The sequence below is a fragment of the Jaculus jaculus genome, chromosome Y, assembly GCF_020740685.1.
Source record: "Jaculus jaculus isolate mJacJac1 chromosome Y, mJacJac1.mat.Y.cur, whole genome shotgun sequence".
NCBI classification, from domain to species: domain Eukaryota; kingdom Metazoa; phylum Chordata; class Mammalia; order Rodentia; family Dipodidae; genus Jaculus; species Jaculus jaculus.
The window spans coordinates 9,634,500-9,650,806 of record NC_059126.1 but is presented as its reverse complement, the minus strand read 5'-3'; the positions used below and the strand labels follow the sequence as shown (position 1 = coordinate 9,650,806).

Genomic DNA, 16,307 nt, shown 5'->3' with positions numbered 1-16,307 from the left:
CACCCTGAGACTACAGAGTGAATTACAGGTCAGCCTGGGCTACTGTGATACCCTACCTCATAAAACAAAACAAAACAGAAAAAAAAAAAAAAAGGAAGAATGAATTGTACAGTAAGAGTCTAGTTCCAACTCTAACGTTTCACATATTTGAATATTTGGTTGGGAACTACATTAGAAGAAGTGAGAAAATTTTTAAAGATATATTTGATTTATTCTCTTAAAACCAAGAGCTTTTATTTATTCACTGATCTGCTCCTTAGGGCTTTCTCTGTGTCATAGGTAAGAGCAGGCTTTGGTTTTGCAATAGTGAACGAGTTGAGATAAGTAAAACTTCTGTCCTTAAAGTGTGATCAGGTAGGAAAGGCAAACAGTAAGTAGACAGAGTCAGATGAGATAATTACATCTGGAATATTTTCTGTTTTATAGAGATGGAGCAAGAGTTGCAAAATGGAGAACCTGCTGAAATTAGAATCATCAAGGAAGCATCCAAGAAGGCGTTTATGTTTGTAAATAAAGGACTGAACACCAATGAATTCGGCCAGAAGGAAGAAGCAGAAAACTACTACAAGCATGGAATAGGACACTTGCTCAGAGGAATTAGCATTGTATCCCCAGAGCGTGAGCACACAGGTCCTGCGTGGGAGTCAGCTAGACAGATGCAACAGAAGCTGAAAGAAACACTAGGGCATGTGCGCACCAGGCTAGAGATTCTAGAGAAGGGCCTTGCCACTTCCCTGCAGCACGATCTTCAGGAGGTGCCCAAGTTCCATCCAGAATTCCCACCTAAATACATGGTGAAAAGTCAGGTGAACCTCAGTCCTTCAGTTCTCCAGTCAGCATGCTGAGGTGACTGGGAACACTCCAGTTGAGTGCAGGGCCACTTGCCACAAGACCCTCTTCTCTTTTAGCACCATCACCAAGCCATCCAGCAGAAGCTCCCCCCACTTACACTCCACAGGCTGCACTGTGTGCTATGGACCAGACTGGGGATATTTCATCATTTGGAGAAGACTTCTGTAGGAACCACACACCTCCACCCCCTCTTGAAACCTCAGGGCTAGATGCAGATGAGTTGATTTTAATACCAAGTAGAGTACAGGGTTTTTGTTTGTTTGTTTGTTTTGTAAATCCTGCAGGAGAGGTTAATATGTGGGGTACTTTCAAATTGTGAGGTTCTTGGATAGTTCTCTGGATACAGCTCTAAACCAGCCTCCTGGGTTGCTTCAGGTAAGCATAAATTGAAATACATGCTAGATTATGTTTCATTATTTTTAATGTCTGTAGTATGTGTTATGTGGTTGTGTGTGTGAGGTGTAAGCACGTGTACGTTTCTAATGTGGTATTTCTGCAGGGCTTCCTCTTCATTCATTCTTACTCGTAGCTCATTCTGTATTTCATTCTCACCAGTCTCACAGCCACTGAGCAGATGCAGTCATCCCCAACCTTGTCAGGCATTGGTTGAGAAATGTCTGTCTAGAAGCTCAAACTAGAAAATTTGAGCAGAATGCAGTCAGTCCAAGAGGAGAGATTTGCCCTAAGTAAGATTAATGTCAGGACATTGCTGTGCATTTTCCTGAGGTATTATGAAGGTGGTCATCTAGGGGTACCAGGTTCTGAAAGGATGTCTGCAGGCATGGGGAACTTGGGGTCTTGAAACAGGAACCACTCTGAGTATAACAAAGGAGCTTCTTTGAAGGGAGAGCACTAAGTAAACAGGGCCATTGCTTTTGTCTTGAGTCCAGATGAGGTGGTTTACTCATGGCTGTGGTTATCTATACTCACTCTTCCCTATGGAATGGTGTGCTCTGAGTACTTATGCAGCTTTTACATGGAAGTCAACTTGAAACTTGTTTAAAGATAGTTGGAGGCTTATTAGAGTTGTGTATAAGAGACACTTTGGGGCATTGTTGAAAGTATCATTGCTGAAGTAGAATAATGCCTAGATTATTTTGTGAAAGAAGCTTGATTATAAAGAGCAACTTTTTTGTTTGTTTGTTTTTCAAGGTAGGGTCTTATTTTAGCCCAGGCTGACATGGAATTCACTATGGAGTCTCAGGGTGGTGTCCAATTCAGGACAATCCTCCTACCTCTGCCTCCCGAGTGCTGGGATTAAAGGGGTGTGCCACCATGTCTGGCTCAAGAGAAACTTATTGACTAGGGCGAGGGATGCTTTCATAAGAGTGACAATCTCTTCTGACGTGATAGGAGTGCTACTGGTAGCATAAAGCTTAACAAAGAAAGCAAAAGGAAGAAAGGAAGGAAGGACTGTGTCTTTTGCAACTGGAGATTAACAAAGCTCACCCCAGGCACCTTGTACTTGGTTATATGATCTCAACTATTAAGATGATTTTTACACTTGCCTTTCAATTTGATTTTCAATCTTTTTCATGCTCCCATTTTCGGTCTGAACTAAAAAGTAAACTTGCACCTAGCATTTAGTTACTGTCTCTTTAATAAGCTCTCATTTATGTGTACACAGATATTTGTAACAGACTATTGTAAAAAGGTGTTAACATATGTTACTCAGTGTGCTTACCTTAAAATATAGACAATAACAAACCCTCAAAGTGTTAGACATTAGGTAAAATATTCTATGCTATAGCAAATCACCATTATTCTATTTATGAAATGAGAACAAGATTATTTTAAGAAGTCACCCCTGGAGTTTTAGAACTTCAAAGATTCTTTTTCCTTCAATTTTAGTTTTGGTGTGATGAAAAACCCATTCTATCTCATACAGAACATACATGTATGATTTCCGTCTGAGAGTGAGACTGGGAGAAGTCAGCTAATGGAAAAGCTCACCAATCACATTTAGGAATATTCCCAGGAAATCAAGATGAGCAAAAGTCACAGAATAATAAGTTTTCCAAGTATATTTATTTTAGCATTTTTTCAAATCTATATCCATACTATTAGCTAATAGTTTATTGTATTGTCTGACTTCTTATTTTCATCATGTATATACTCAGTTTCCTTAAAGTTTCCAAATTACCTTGCATCCTTTCACATGGCATATCTACCTGTCATGCTGTAGAAAGCGTAGTAATTTGCTTCATTATGACCTGCCTGATGTTTTACTATATCCAAAGATAATGTCTTCTGACTTTTTATTTACTGATAATAGCTTTTGACATGAATAGAAAAATGAATCCATAAAAGAAAAGGAATTTTAAATGCATGTTAAGCATATTCCAAGAATAAGTCTTTAGCATTACTGCTGGTGTACATCATGCTGGTGAGAGTTAATGATACTGTCTGAATTTTCCATTGTCCTTATAAAATCTCACACTCTTAACTTGTGTTCATCACATCACATGTTATTTTACTAGTGTGACAAACCATGTTTCTTGACAGTAAGACAGTGTTCTAGGAATTGACAGTTACATTTTTGTTACTAAGAGAAAATAACACACGAGAAATAAATGCACTGCAGAATTCTAACTTACTAGCTTCTGAATTTAAATAGAGTGTAAGCCTGACCATTTTGGCAAGCCAACCTCCCCATGTGACACTGCAGGATCACAGGAGGGCTTTGTGTCATTTTGTTTTAATTTCACAGTACATAGTGATCATAGAAACATGTCTGTTTCAGCTCTTTGATGTCAGGTTTTCTTGGGATTAGTACAAAATAAATAATACAAACCCTATAAAAAAAAAAACAAAACACCTGTTTTGTGTTTGTATTTACAATAATTTCTCTACTTCTTTGCTTTCAATTGCATGTGTGAAGGTCCAAACATCACTTTTTAGTTGTCAATCTGAGCAACTTAATTGACCTGCCTTTGCTTCAGAATTCTGGTAATCAAAGGACAATAATCGTCACCACTTTAAAATGGAAACAACCTAAATGCCCATCAAATGATGCATAGATAAAGAAACTATGCTACATATACCCAGTGGAATACTATACATTATGGATGGAACAAGACATTATGATGTTAGGTGAAGTAAACCAACATAGCATGACCAGGAACCATATGCTGTTACTCATGTGTGGAATCTAAAAGCTTTTCTTATACAGTTGAATAGAAATATGGTTATTAGCCAAGAGGAGTGGGGCAGAGGGTCAGATAAAAAAGCCTGATCAGTGGATACTAAATTATAATTAGGTAGGAACAAGTTCAGGCATGCTGTTACATAGGGTGATTACAGATAACAGTGCACAGTACACTTCAAATATCCACAGAGAATAGATTTGAAAGGCTTCAACATAAAGAAATCATGAACAAAGAGTTAATTATGTTCACCTGTCTTAACTTATAAAGTGTACACATTCATCAAAGCTTTGGTACACACCATTAATATGAACAATTTTTATGGTTTATGTACTAGTTAAAATAATTTAAAATGTCAGCCAGTTTTAGAGGATGTTATGAGGATGTGAAAGTATTTAAAATACTGTTTTTAGTTTTATGGAAAGGGCAAGAAACAGATAGAAAGAATAGGTGTGCCAGGGCCTCTAGTTACTGCAAATGAACTCTAGACATATGCACCATCTCGTGCATCTGACTTTCGTGGGTACTGGAGAATCAAGCACCTTAACTGCTGAGTCATTTCTCTAGCCCTAAATAAGTACACATGTTTGTAACACTAGAAAACAGTTTAAATTTGCTTGTTTGTCACAAATTTTAATTATTTATTTCAAGCAAAGAAAGATAGAGGAAAGAGAGAGACATACAGAGTCTCCAGCCACTGCAAATGGACTCCAGATGCATGTTCCACTTAGATACGTGTGCCACTTCGTGTATCTTGCTTTATGTGGGTATTGGGGAATTGAACCCAGGCAGTTAGCCTTTGCAGGCAAGCTTCTTAACCAATGAACCATCTTGTCAGCTGAGTTTGCTTATTAACAAAAAGGGATGTCTAAATAGAATAAGAGAGAGTTTTAATTTGCTTGATCAGAATTTGTTTAAATCTAGCATCATCTTTAGTTAAACACAGGACTACTTATGGCCATCAGTTTCAAGACTGTTATTAGTAGAATTACAGTATTTAGTAGTCTTATTACAGGATGATAAGACTAGCAAAAGATTAATTTTAATGGTGGTGGACTTTTCTAGTATAAAATTTTTATGAAAATGTATTCTATTTATATTATTTAAATTTTTTTTCAGGTGTGTGACTGCTTGTATCATCTAGTTCCTGACAGATCCCCAGTTCTGAAGTTCACTGTGGGAGCCTATATGTTTCCTGGCACTAAGTTACAAGCAGCAGGCTGCTTTGTGGGAGGGGTTTTATTCTCTGAGCTACCAGAAGATGACAGAGAACTCTCTGGCGATCTTTTAAGACAATGTTTGACCTTCAGCTCTAGGTAATTTGTGTTGTTTGGAATGAAGTGAGCACTGCTGCTTTTGTATATAAGAGGGCTGAAGACATAGCTCAGTGGTTAAAGGCTCTTGCTTACAAAGTCTGATGGTCTGTGTTCAATTCCCAGTTCTCACCTAAAGCCAGATACACAAGTGGCATATGCATCTGGAGTTTGCAGTAAAAGGAGGCCCTGATGTGCCTAACTTTCTTCACTTCCCTTTCTTAAATTAAAAAAAAAAGTTAGAAACCTTATAATAATCTTCAATGTTACCAAGGTTAGGAGACTGGTAGTATATAATTTTCTTCTTTATAACTTCTTGACAACAACTTGATTCAAATACTGGTTGAGATTGTTGGCTCCAGAATCAGCATTTCTGGGTTTGGATTCACATTCTTCCAGTTAGTAGCTGTTAAATGCATCCATCATTGAACTTCTCTGTCCTTTACTTTCATTATAATAAACTGAGGGAAATAGTACTAGCATCCTCATTGAGCTGTGGTGGAGATTCTCCTGTACTGGGAGAGGGTAATGCTCTGTGAATGGTAGGTATTTCCACAGCTAGTTTACTGTTTGATTGAACCAAATTGCAAGTACTGAAGGTAATTTTAGCAAATGGATTAGTTTGAAAATATTAGGTGTCCTATTGGCATTCTGGGATAGACAAAAATGTAGTGTGTGTTATTTTTTAGTTGTAGAGAAAAGAAGAAAGTACTTTGCCTCATGGTCTGCTGACTGTGAGTTTAACATGCCACAAGTAGAAACATGTCAGAGAGCCTGGTAGAGGATAGCTGCTCTCATCATGGCAGTTAGAATTCACAGCTGGGGTAGGAGCTCAGGACAAGATATACTCTTCAAGTATACACCCTATAAAGATCCCCTTTCTCAAATTAGGTCCCCCTTGCAGTTCCTACACTGATAATCCTTATCACCACATTATTCCATCAAGTTCTTGCCCTCTAGATCTAGTCAGCTGTCAGTTACTGGATCAAGTGGCAGAAGACCTGGCCTTCAGCACTTGAGCCTTGAGGGACATTTCATACCCAAGCCATAGCAATCATCCCATGAACGTTTCTTATTTAATAGCCTGTCTTGTCTTTGCACACACTTGTCTGCCAGGGAGCCAAGATGGATTAGTAAATTGAGGTTTCCTTAGGTGTTCTTGCTCGTCCTGTTTGGCAAAAGGATACTTTTTATGCATAATGACAGTTATATGGGATTTAATGAGGCTAGAAAGATGATAATATAATTAGCATGTATTTGGGCTGTTTTTAACCAATTGTTATATCATAGGATAGCAAGTAAGAATAGGAGAATACAAAGTTATAGATAGATAAATACATATATAAGAGATCTGACTGTCAATCTATCTACCTACACACCCACACATACATGTATACACATACACATGTACACCTGTATAAATGAAATAGTCACTATTAATATGACAACACATTAGAATAGCCAGCAGTTATTTAAGCACTGTTAACCAAACAATTTTCATACAGAATGATGTGGCCTTGCAAGTTCAGAGGGAAGAGTTTGGGACATGGTTTCTCCCTGAAGTAATATGTCGGTATTCACAGACCTAATGCAGTACTGCTATTTCCTTTACCACTAGAGTCATTGGACCTTTAGTGCTGGCCTTCAGGTAAGAGACTGACTGACTTTGAGGTTACAATATCCTCATTTTCTGTGTTGTATGTATATTTTCTGTGTTCAACTGTAAATTACATTTGCAATAATTTTTATTCCTAAGCACTCATTCAGCTAAGTGTTTGCTAATAAACACCTACAGTATTAAATGAAAACTGCAGAAAATTAAGTCTTCCAACAATAGGGTAGTAAAAGTGAGTGTTGTGAATTTGCCATTAAATTAATTTTAGTATTCTAAATATTTCCTAATTTTATTATTCATTAAATCCAAAAGTAACAGAATGATGGTAACTGATTCCAACAACTGCTGTTAGTTGTGCTTTATTCTTCCCCTTTTGTAATTTATCTGAAGCTGAATGCTGTGTAACAATCTCTCAGTGTGTTTGAGGTTTGGTAAAAAGTGAAATAGACATTTAAAGAAGAGACCTGGGGAAAGGATAGTTGTTTAATGCTTGTGCTGCACTGACGACTGGAGTTCAGATCCCAGCACCCTCTTAAAGCCAGACATGCATTGCAAGAAGTCAGGCGAATCCTAAAGCATGGAGGCCAGCTAGTTTGTGTGTTCACAGTGGCCAGTGAGAAACCCTTTCTCTAACCATGTGGAAGGCGAGGATCCCACGCCTGTTCTCTGACTTTCACATGCTCACAGTGGCGCATAGGCACATGCCCACGTTAACACATGCATATGCTTGCACACATACACAAAGTTTAGAGAAAAGAAGTGAGTTGTTTGTGGACTATTAGACACTGATGTTTCAGCAAGTATGTCATGAGACCATGGTTTGATGTCCCTAGAGGAAAGTTGTCTGAATAGTCCACTTTGAGGTACGCTTAGTTTCTTATTCCTTAGGCCAATTGCAATGGAGCAGAAGGTGAAGATGAGTTCCAAATCCCCGGAGACACAAAACACCCCCTGGCTCCCTGACTGAATCTTCTGGAACTGATGTGAGGCAGTTGGATCCTTCTTTAGGCCAAGGCCGCAAGGATGTGCATCATAAAGGAAAACATGGGGGGAAAGGTAAATATTAAAAAGGAGGGTGTGTGATCTGGCTAATGTGTATATATGATTATATTCTCCAAAGAACATCAGCTTGTGTAGTCACAGACTGATCACTGGCAGTCACATGGCCCCCTGTAACATTCCCTTTTCAAATATTTGTATTCAGCCTGTTTTTAAGGAATGGGTTTCTTACTCTAGCCCAGGCTGAACTCGAACTCACTTTGTAGACTCGGCTGGCTTTGAACTCTTGGCAGGCCTCTCTCTCTTAGGTCTCCTGATAGCAAGGATTAAAGGCATGAGCCTGGCTTGAATTCTTTTTTTTTTTTTTTTTTACAATAATGACAATGCATACTTTTCACTTGTTTTTTATTCTCTTTGATCTAATTATGCCCCTGTTTATTTATTTAAATTCCATTTACTTTAATTTTTTTTTTATTAATTAGATTTGTACATAGTGAATACAGTCAAGCTGGTATTCTTGTTAGGCTGGTCCAAGTCCTATCCCCTCCCCTTCGTCCCTCATTGTTGAGGTATATTGGTCATGCAGTGTGGAGTTAGCCCACAGTTATGGGTAGGAGAAATGTCTCTTCAGATCATGACTCAACATGTTACTCTGACATTCTTTCCACCCCTCTTTGCAAAATTTCTCTGAGCCATGTTGGGTTCATTTTTGGTCTGCTTTAGTGGTGAGTTGTTGGGGACCTCTAGGTCTCTGAATCTGATTTGGTAGGAGTTGGTTGTTCTCTTGGTCATCCTCCTTCACCCTTGTGCTAGTACTGAGTTCACCAAGAAAACAGCACCCTTGCTTGTTTTGGCAATTGTCCTTAATTTCAGATGGAGTCCTTTAGAGCTATGATGGGGTGGTTCTCTCCTTAGGATCTACATCTATCTGAAAAAGAGAAGCAGATTCTCCAACAGAGAGTACAGTTAGCCTGCTTTCGAATATAAAGGCCCCTGGTGATAGCTAGACTGATTGCCACTGGTGTTTTTTCTGGTTGAATCTTTTCTTGGAGTTTAGAAGCCCCTATTTGGATAGCTTTACCAGTGAATTCAGCTCCTTATACTAAGCCCTAACTCATCTAGGAAGCACCTTTTTAAAGAAAAATTTAAATTAGAACCAGTTATATTTTAAGCTCTTTAATAAGTAACATCACCAAGAAGAAGATAAAAGCTCAATATTTAGATCCCAAGTATGCCATACCATAAGCATTCAAGCCAACTAATCTTAGTGTCTAATACTTAGATCCTACATCTCTGTGACAAATCTGTACTGGTTTTTGTGGTCACTACTGCCTGTAGACTCTGTGTATGTTACTGACCATGGTGCTACAGACAAAGCATGAGTTCTGGCACCATTTAAAGACAACATTTGACAGGAGGTGTTGCAGTCCGGTTCGCATTGCTGGTAGAAATCACCCAACCAAGAGCTACTTCTGGGAAAAAGAGATTTATTTTGGCTTACAGGCTCGAGGGGAAGCTCCACGATGGCAGGGAAAAATGATGGCATGAGCAGAGGGTGGACATCACCCCCTGGCCAACATAAGGTGGACTACAGCAACAGGAGGGTGTGCCAAACACTGGCATGGGGAAATTGGCTATAAAGACCATAAGCCTGCCCCCAAAAATACACTCCCTCCAGGAGGCATTAATTCCCAAATATCCATCAGCTGGGGAGCTAGCATTCAGAACACCTAAGTTTCTGGGGGACACCAGAATCAAACCACCACATTCCGCCCCTGGCCCCCATAAACTGATATCCATACATGGTGTAAGATACAATGCATTCAGTTTGACTTTAAAAGTCCCCATAGTTTTTAATCAATCTCAATGATGATCATACATCCCCATAGTTCAAGATCTTTTAACTGAGCCATAATACCAAAATATAACCTCAAAAAACCCATAATGACACAAAATAAATATTCACACTGCAAAAGATGGCATTGGGCATAGCAAAGAAACATTCAACCAATACAAGATTTAAAACAACCAGGGCAAACATCAAACTCTGTAGCTTCAAGTCCAGCAACTCTAACCAGTGACAAATATTCAAGTCCGATAATTCTAACCAGCAACAAGTCTCTGGCATTCCAATTCCGCCCCTCCAGCTAGGCTACTCACAGTCCTGGGAAACTTCATCGGGGCCGGCAGCTCCTCTGCAGCCATCTCATGGTCCCGGCATCTTCACTGGGTCTCCACTGCAAGCCACGGTTCATCCTCATGGCCCCATGGGGTCTCTATGCAGGCAACCAGCAAACCTGCTTCACATTGCCCATGGCCATTTCCAAAACACAAGACCATGTTGCAAACTCAATGACCCTCTTTCCAGCATTTCTTATACTCCACGATACCAGGTAGGGTGCCAATTTGTTAATCCAGGGGGGAATAAAGCAGACTTTGAAGAACAGGACATTCCCTGAGCACTCAGGCCCCTTCAAAAAAGTCGACATTCTTCTTATTGCCCCAGCGCAGGTCAGCTAGCCCAGTCTCAAAGGTTGTAATCTCTTAGTTGCAGCTGAACAGGCAACAGTTCACTCAAAGATTTTTCTTTCTGTGCCATATCCCTCTGCACACACCAGTTCATTTCTACGCAAAGCAACCCTGTCCAACTTCTCAGGACACAGGCACAAGAGCAAGCTTCTCACACAAACTGCTAGCCCAGTCCAGGCACAGCTCTTTCTCACCCTCATAAGCCAAACCTCACAGTCCATAGTTCTTACTGCATTCAGATCTTGGAGCTCAGACCAGAATCGTCCTTTAAGCTGTACTTACAGCACTGCGACGCATCTCTTAGGCCAAGGTTTCAACTCCTCCCACATTCCTCTTGAAAATCAGTTCCAAAAGGCCAAAGCCACACAGTCAGGGGTCTAGCAGCAACCCCACTCCTCGGTACCACTTTATTGTTGCAGTCCGGTTCGCATTGCTGGTAGAAATCACCCAACCAAGAGCTGCTTCTGGGCAAAAGAGATTTATTTTGGCTTACAGGCTTGTGGGGAAGCTCCACGATGGCAGGGAAAAATGATGGCATGAGCAGAGGGTGGACATCACCCCCTGGCCAACATAAGGTGGACTACAGCAACAGGAGGGTGTGCCAAACACTGGCATGGGGAAATTGGCTATAAAGACCATAAGCCTGCCCCCAAAAATACACTCCCTCCAGGAGGCGTTAACTCCCAAATATCCATCAGCTGGGGAGCTAGCATTCAGAACACCTAAGTTTATGGGGGACACCTGAATCAAACCACCACAGGAGGTCCAGTCATTTTTGTCCTTTTGTCTTAGTCCAGACACCATTTTTCCAAGATATCCTTAAAGAGACACAAACAATACAAACTTGAAACCTGAATATGTGTATTTCAAAGATCATGGGTGAACTATTTGCTTTGGACTGAAGGAGGTAGGTAGAGAATCTAGTTTGTTGGGCCCTGAAAGGCCCAGGCGTGAGGCCTAGTGGAACTTCCTGAGCCTAGCTAAAGTTTGGCGACCTGTCTCTGGCCAGCTATGACTCAGCAAAACAACTAATGGCTTCTAGCCTGCTACCTCCACATGGCAATTGTAATTACCATTTCAATAGTTAAAGTTTACTATTAGCCCTTACTTCTTCACACATGCTAAAATCCCCGCTTTTGTCCCCAACATGATATAGGCAACTGATCAGAGTAATAAAGCGAGTTGTTTCTGCAAGTTCCTGCATTGAAAAGATTCCTGACTCAGTGTGGTTTTTCTCTGGTGGTCAGGAGAGGTTTCTGAGTCTTCTGACACTCATAATCCCTACAACCCCTATGGAGGAACCAGCAGGCCTGGTCCTTCCCTCAGCACTACCTGACTAGGAAGGAGCCCCACATAGTTCCTTCCTTATCAAAAAGCCCAAGTCCTTGGAACACTGCACCCGTTAGTTTACTCAGCCTGAGGAAGGAAAATATGACAACACTGAGAGGAAGAGATAGGTCTGGATGGCTCAGCCATGTCACCAGCCAAGGTGTGTTGGCCTTTGTTTTCTCCTGCTGTGTGCCACTCAAATGCCAGAAGTCATTGTCAGAGAGACCAGATGGCAGGGCCTTCTCCAATAGAGACAAGAGGTCCAAAACCAGTAGAAATGAAGACAAAGAAGTTGAAGAAAGAGAGCAACAAGAGGATAGAGAAACACAGTTTCTCCAAAGATGGGAATAAGGGCATTGCCTTCCTCTCTAGAGCCCAGGACTTAAAATGTTTTTCTCTTTGGATAAGCTTGAAACAATAAGTTTTATAAAGTGTTCATATAAAACATTTAAGGATGTTCTCCCAAGACCTGTGGCATTGTGATGTGATTTCTCCAGTCCATAGTTATGAAGTGACCAAATGAAAAGCATACCAATTTATGTGAACATGTTAACAATGAAAAACAGCATATATGTGGAAAATGTGGTTTATCTTCTTGTTTCTGTCAATAACCTATCTTTGTCTCTACTTTTACTCACAGTCCTACACAGAAAACAGCAGTAGGAAAATCAGGGCCAAACACAGATTCCCATAAGTAGAGAAACCTACAAAATTCATGAAGACACCGCATCACAAAACTTTCTGAGTCCCTAGCTTATAGGTTAAGAAGGTTTAACAAAGGAAATAAAGTTGAGGAAAGAAGATTGAGAAATCACAAAATAAGAGACAATGAAACACTGAGAGTACAACAAGGATTTTATGAAGCAGAAAAGGATTTCTTTTTGATAACTGAGAAAAATGTATGAATATAGAATATCAAAACTCACAGAACTAATAACGATAAATATTAGAAGTGAATAATTACTGCCACGTGATAGAATAAGAGTGTAACACTGGCAAATATATTAAAACTGCAGACACTGTTTAGATAATATCATTTACTGGTACCTATGTGTTCTAAATGATGTGTGTTACCAAATATAGGCTAGCTTTATTCTTACATCCATGTTGTGTACTGGGCAGTGCTGACACATGATAACAAAAAGCAAAAATGAATGTTTGCTGAAAAAATATGAGGTAGATCAGTAACTTAGATATCTACGTTGAACCTTACTACAGTTTCGGGCACACTGGTTACTTTCAACGAATTAAAGAAACCAACTATCAGTATTTGCTCTTAAGAAGAAAATACACAAACCACAGCTTTCTATGCTGGACACAGCTGAAATTCAAGGTAACACAGATCTGACATTAATGATAAATTTCAATAGCTTTATAATGATAAAGTTAGTTTGTGAATACTAATTGTTCCATATTTGGTTTCTGATATTCTTTACCTGGTTAATAGAGTAGAAAATTGGTATACTGACTACTGCAACATGAGGACTACTCCTCATATGACAGAGATTTTTCCTTGTATTTTACTTGGCTTGTAAAAACCAGGAAGTGACTTATTTTAGCCTTCAGCTATGTCACCAGATCTGTTGTGGTTTTATAGGAGTATTGTCTGTAGATGTTCAGTTTATTCTCTGTGCTCCTTGGGAGAGCCTAAAGACCACACTAGGTAACGAGTTCCTACAGAGAATTTAATAAAAAATACAAGGGTGACTTCCAGTTATATGGTGGCACAGGAACCATGCCAAAGCAGCTTAGCAGAGAAAAATCCAAAACACACAAAACAAACAAACAAAAACCAGCAAAATACACTCTTCTGCTAAAAAGTGAAGTGTGTAAGAAATTACCAATGGCATCAGAGGAGAGTTCCAGAGCCCACATTTGCAGACAGAAGTGGCTCCAGCAGCAGTGCACCAGGTCCCTGGGGCCACAGCTTCCATGCTTGGCTTGAGCTGCAAGAAAAGCCAGGCGACAGGATTTTCCACTCATGCCACAACTCTTCACAGACTCAAGAAACATGAAGGGAAGATAGCAGTGAACACAGAGGAGTAGGTCAAGAGGTAGAGCATACATAGAACAGCGAGAGACCTACAACAACCACTGACAGCCTCCCCTCCCCCCCACCAGCATAAGCACCAGAGACCAGCAGGAGATCACAGAACACAGCACTGGCGACCATAGCAGTGATCCAATGACCCAAGCAGCCTTCCTGAGCCTGCAGTGCACCAAAGAGGGACCCAAACAGGAGCACAGCATAATGGAATGCAAAATCATCCCAAAAGGTAACTGGGATTACATCAGGTCAGTACCTGCCAAGTGAGCCTAGTATATAGGCCTGAAGTGGAAATGCTAACTCTACCTTCCATATCAGGATAAATTATATGTTAAATCTGATGGATGGTCATATTTACCATTCTTAAATAAGCTATATTATGGGCTTGTTATTTGTTGCTTCATGATTTATAGTCGCTTTGTTTCCACTTCTGTTGTTCATTAAGGAAGTGTCTCACCTGGTCACAAGCTAACTTGGAACCCTCTACACAACAGATATCTTAACCTCTTAGTTGGTGTTAAGGGTGTGGGCCACCATACATCCTAAGAGGCAGTGACTTTGTTAGAGGACCTGGTTGTCAAAAGACCTATTGTTCCATAAATACTCTGTGTTGTTTTCCATTGAATGTATACATTGTTTATATAAATTTTAGACTCTGCCTGTAATTTGTTCCACACAGCCTACTTGGATACTCTCATAGCAGGCAAACCCAACAGCTAGGGTTACTTTTGTAGATATTCTGAGAGTCTTGAGAGCCACACCTAGTGTTTTAAGATCCTACCCTGAAGGTATGTAATAGCAGCCTGATTGATACATCTAATAATACTGCACCTAACTAGAAAATTCAAGCATTAAAATAATCCAAGATGCAAAAATACATACGTTATAACACATGAACCACGAAAAATCAAGACAATATAAATCCATCAAAAAGTATTAATGGATCAGAAATGACCTTCAGTGAGAATGACTTAGAGGAAATTCCTGAGAAAAATTTCAAATGAAAGATTATGAACGTGCTCAAAGAAGTTAAAGAAGAAATCATAGGAATAAAAGAAGACGGAGGAGACCAATTTAATGAAATAAAGAGGTTAATACAAGACATAAATAAGGAAGTAGAAATTATAAAGAAAAAAACAGTCAGAATTACTAGCAATATTAAAGAAATAAGAAACTCTGCAAAAAATCTCACCAGTAGAATGGGTGAAGGAGAGGACAGAATATCTAAGCTAGAAGACAAGGTGGCAGATCTAATACAGTCCAACAAAGAAAAAGGAAAACTAGTAAGAAAGTAATAATGGGAATTTCAAGATATTCAGCGTACTATGAAAGGGTCAAACATAACAATTCAGGATATAGTAGGAGAAGAATTCCACTCCAAAGGCAGAGTAGGTGTCTTCAACAAAATCATAAAAGAAAATTTCCCCACAGTTGGGAAAGTGGTGCCAATGCACTTGCCGGAATCCTTCAGAACACCAACCAGATAAAACCTGGAAAGAAGCTCTTCTTGCCAAATTATAACAAAATTATCAAACACACAAACCAAAGAAAAAATATTGAAAGCAGTTAGACAGAAAAATCAAGTTACCTACAAATGTAAGCCCATCAGGAACACAGCAGATTACTGAACAGAAACTTTCAAAGCCAGAAGGGCATGGAGTGATGTATTTCAAGATCTGAAAGATATCAACTGTCAAACAAACTGCAAAGGTATCCATTCAAATAGATGGAGAAATAAGGATATTCAATGACAAAAGCAGGCTAAAGGAGTATTTGAAGACAAAACCATGTCTACAGAAAATACCTGAAAGAATCCTCCATGCTGAAGAGAAAGAAAAACACATATAAGGAACCTGAGAAAACAAACAATACTCAGATACTGGTTAATGAAAGAGAGTAAAGTTAAAACCAGAAGAACTAAAAAAAAAAAAAAAAAAAAAAAAATGTATACACACCTTTAAATATCTTTAATATCCATGGACTCAATGCCCCAACCAAAAGACATAGGTTTGCAGACTGGGTTAAAAAGCAGGATCCTTCAATTTGTTGCCTCCAAGAAACTCACCTTTCCACAAAGGATGGGACACTATTTCAGGGTGAAAGGTTGGAAAATGATGTTTCAAACAAATGGACATAGAAAACAAGCAGGGCTTGCTATCCTAATATCTGGCAAGGTAGACTTCAGTTCAACATTAGTCAAGAAATATAAGGAAGATGAAAGGCCCAAGAATTCAGAAGCTGAGAAACACTATCACGCTCCAAAGGGAGCTTAAGTGGGCCCCCTGCATACCTCAAACTCCAGGCTTTACTCTCTGTTAGAAGCAAGTAAAGAATCCCTCTTCTCATTATATCAGAGACTGCCTCTAATATAAAACTAGGTAAAAAGGGCATGAGATAGCCCTCAAGGATGGGAAATGAGTAATGAAGTGAACCACTTATTTGGTTTCTGTAAATAGCCTGCACCATAAGACTTAATA

The 16,307-nt window shown here is 39.5% G+C and overlaps 1 pseudogene; it reads left to right on the top strand.

The window, feature by feature from the left end:
- The first annotated feature begins 428 nt into the window (after positions 1-428).
- LOC123457062 overlaps positions 429-16,307 on the top strand; it is a 99,459-nt pseudogene continuing 83,580 nt past the window's right edge.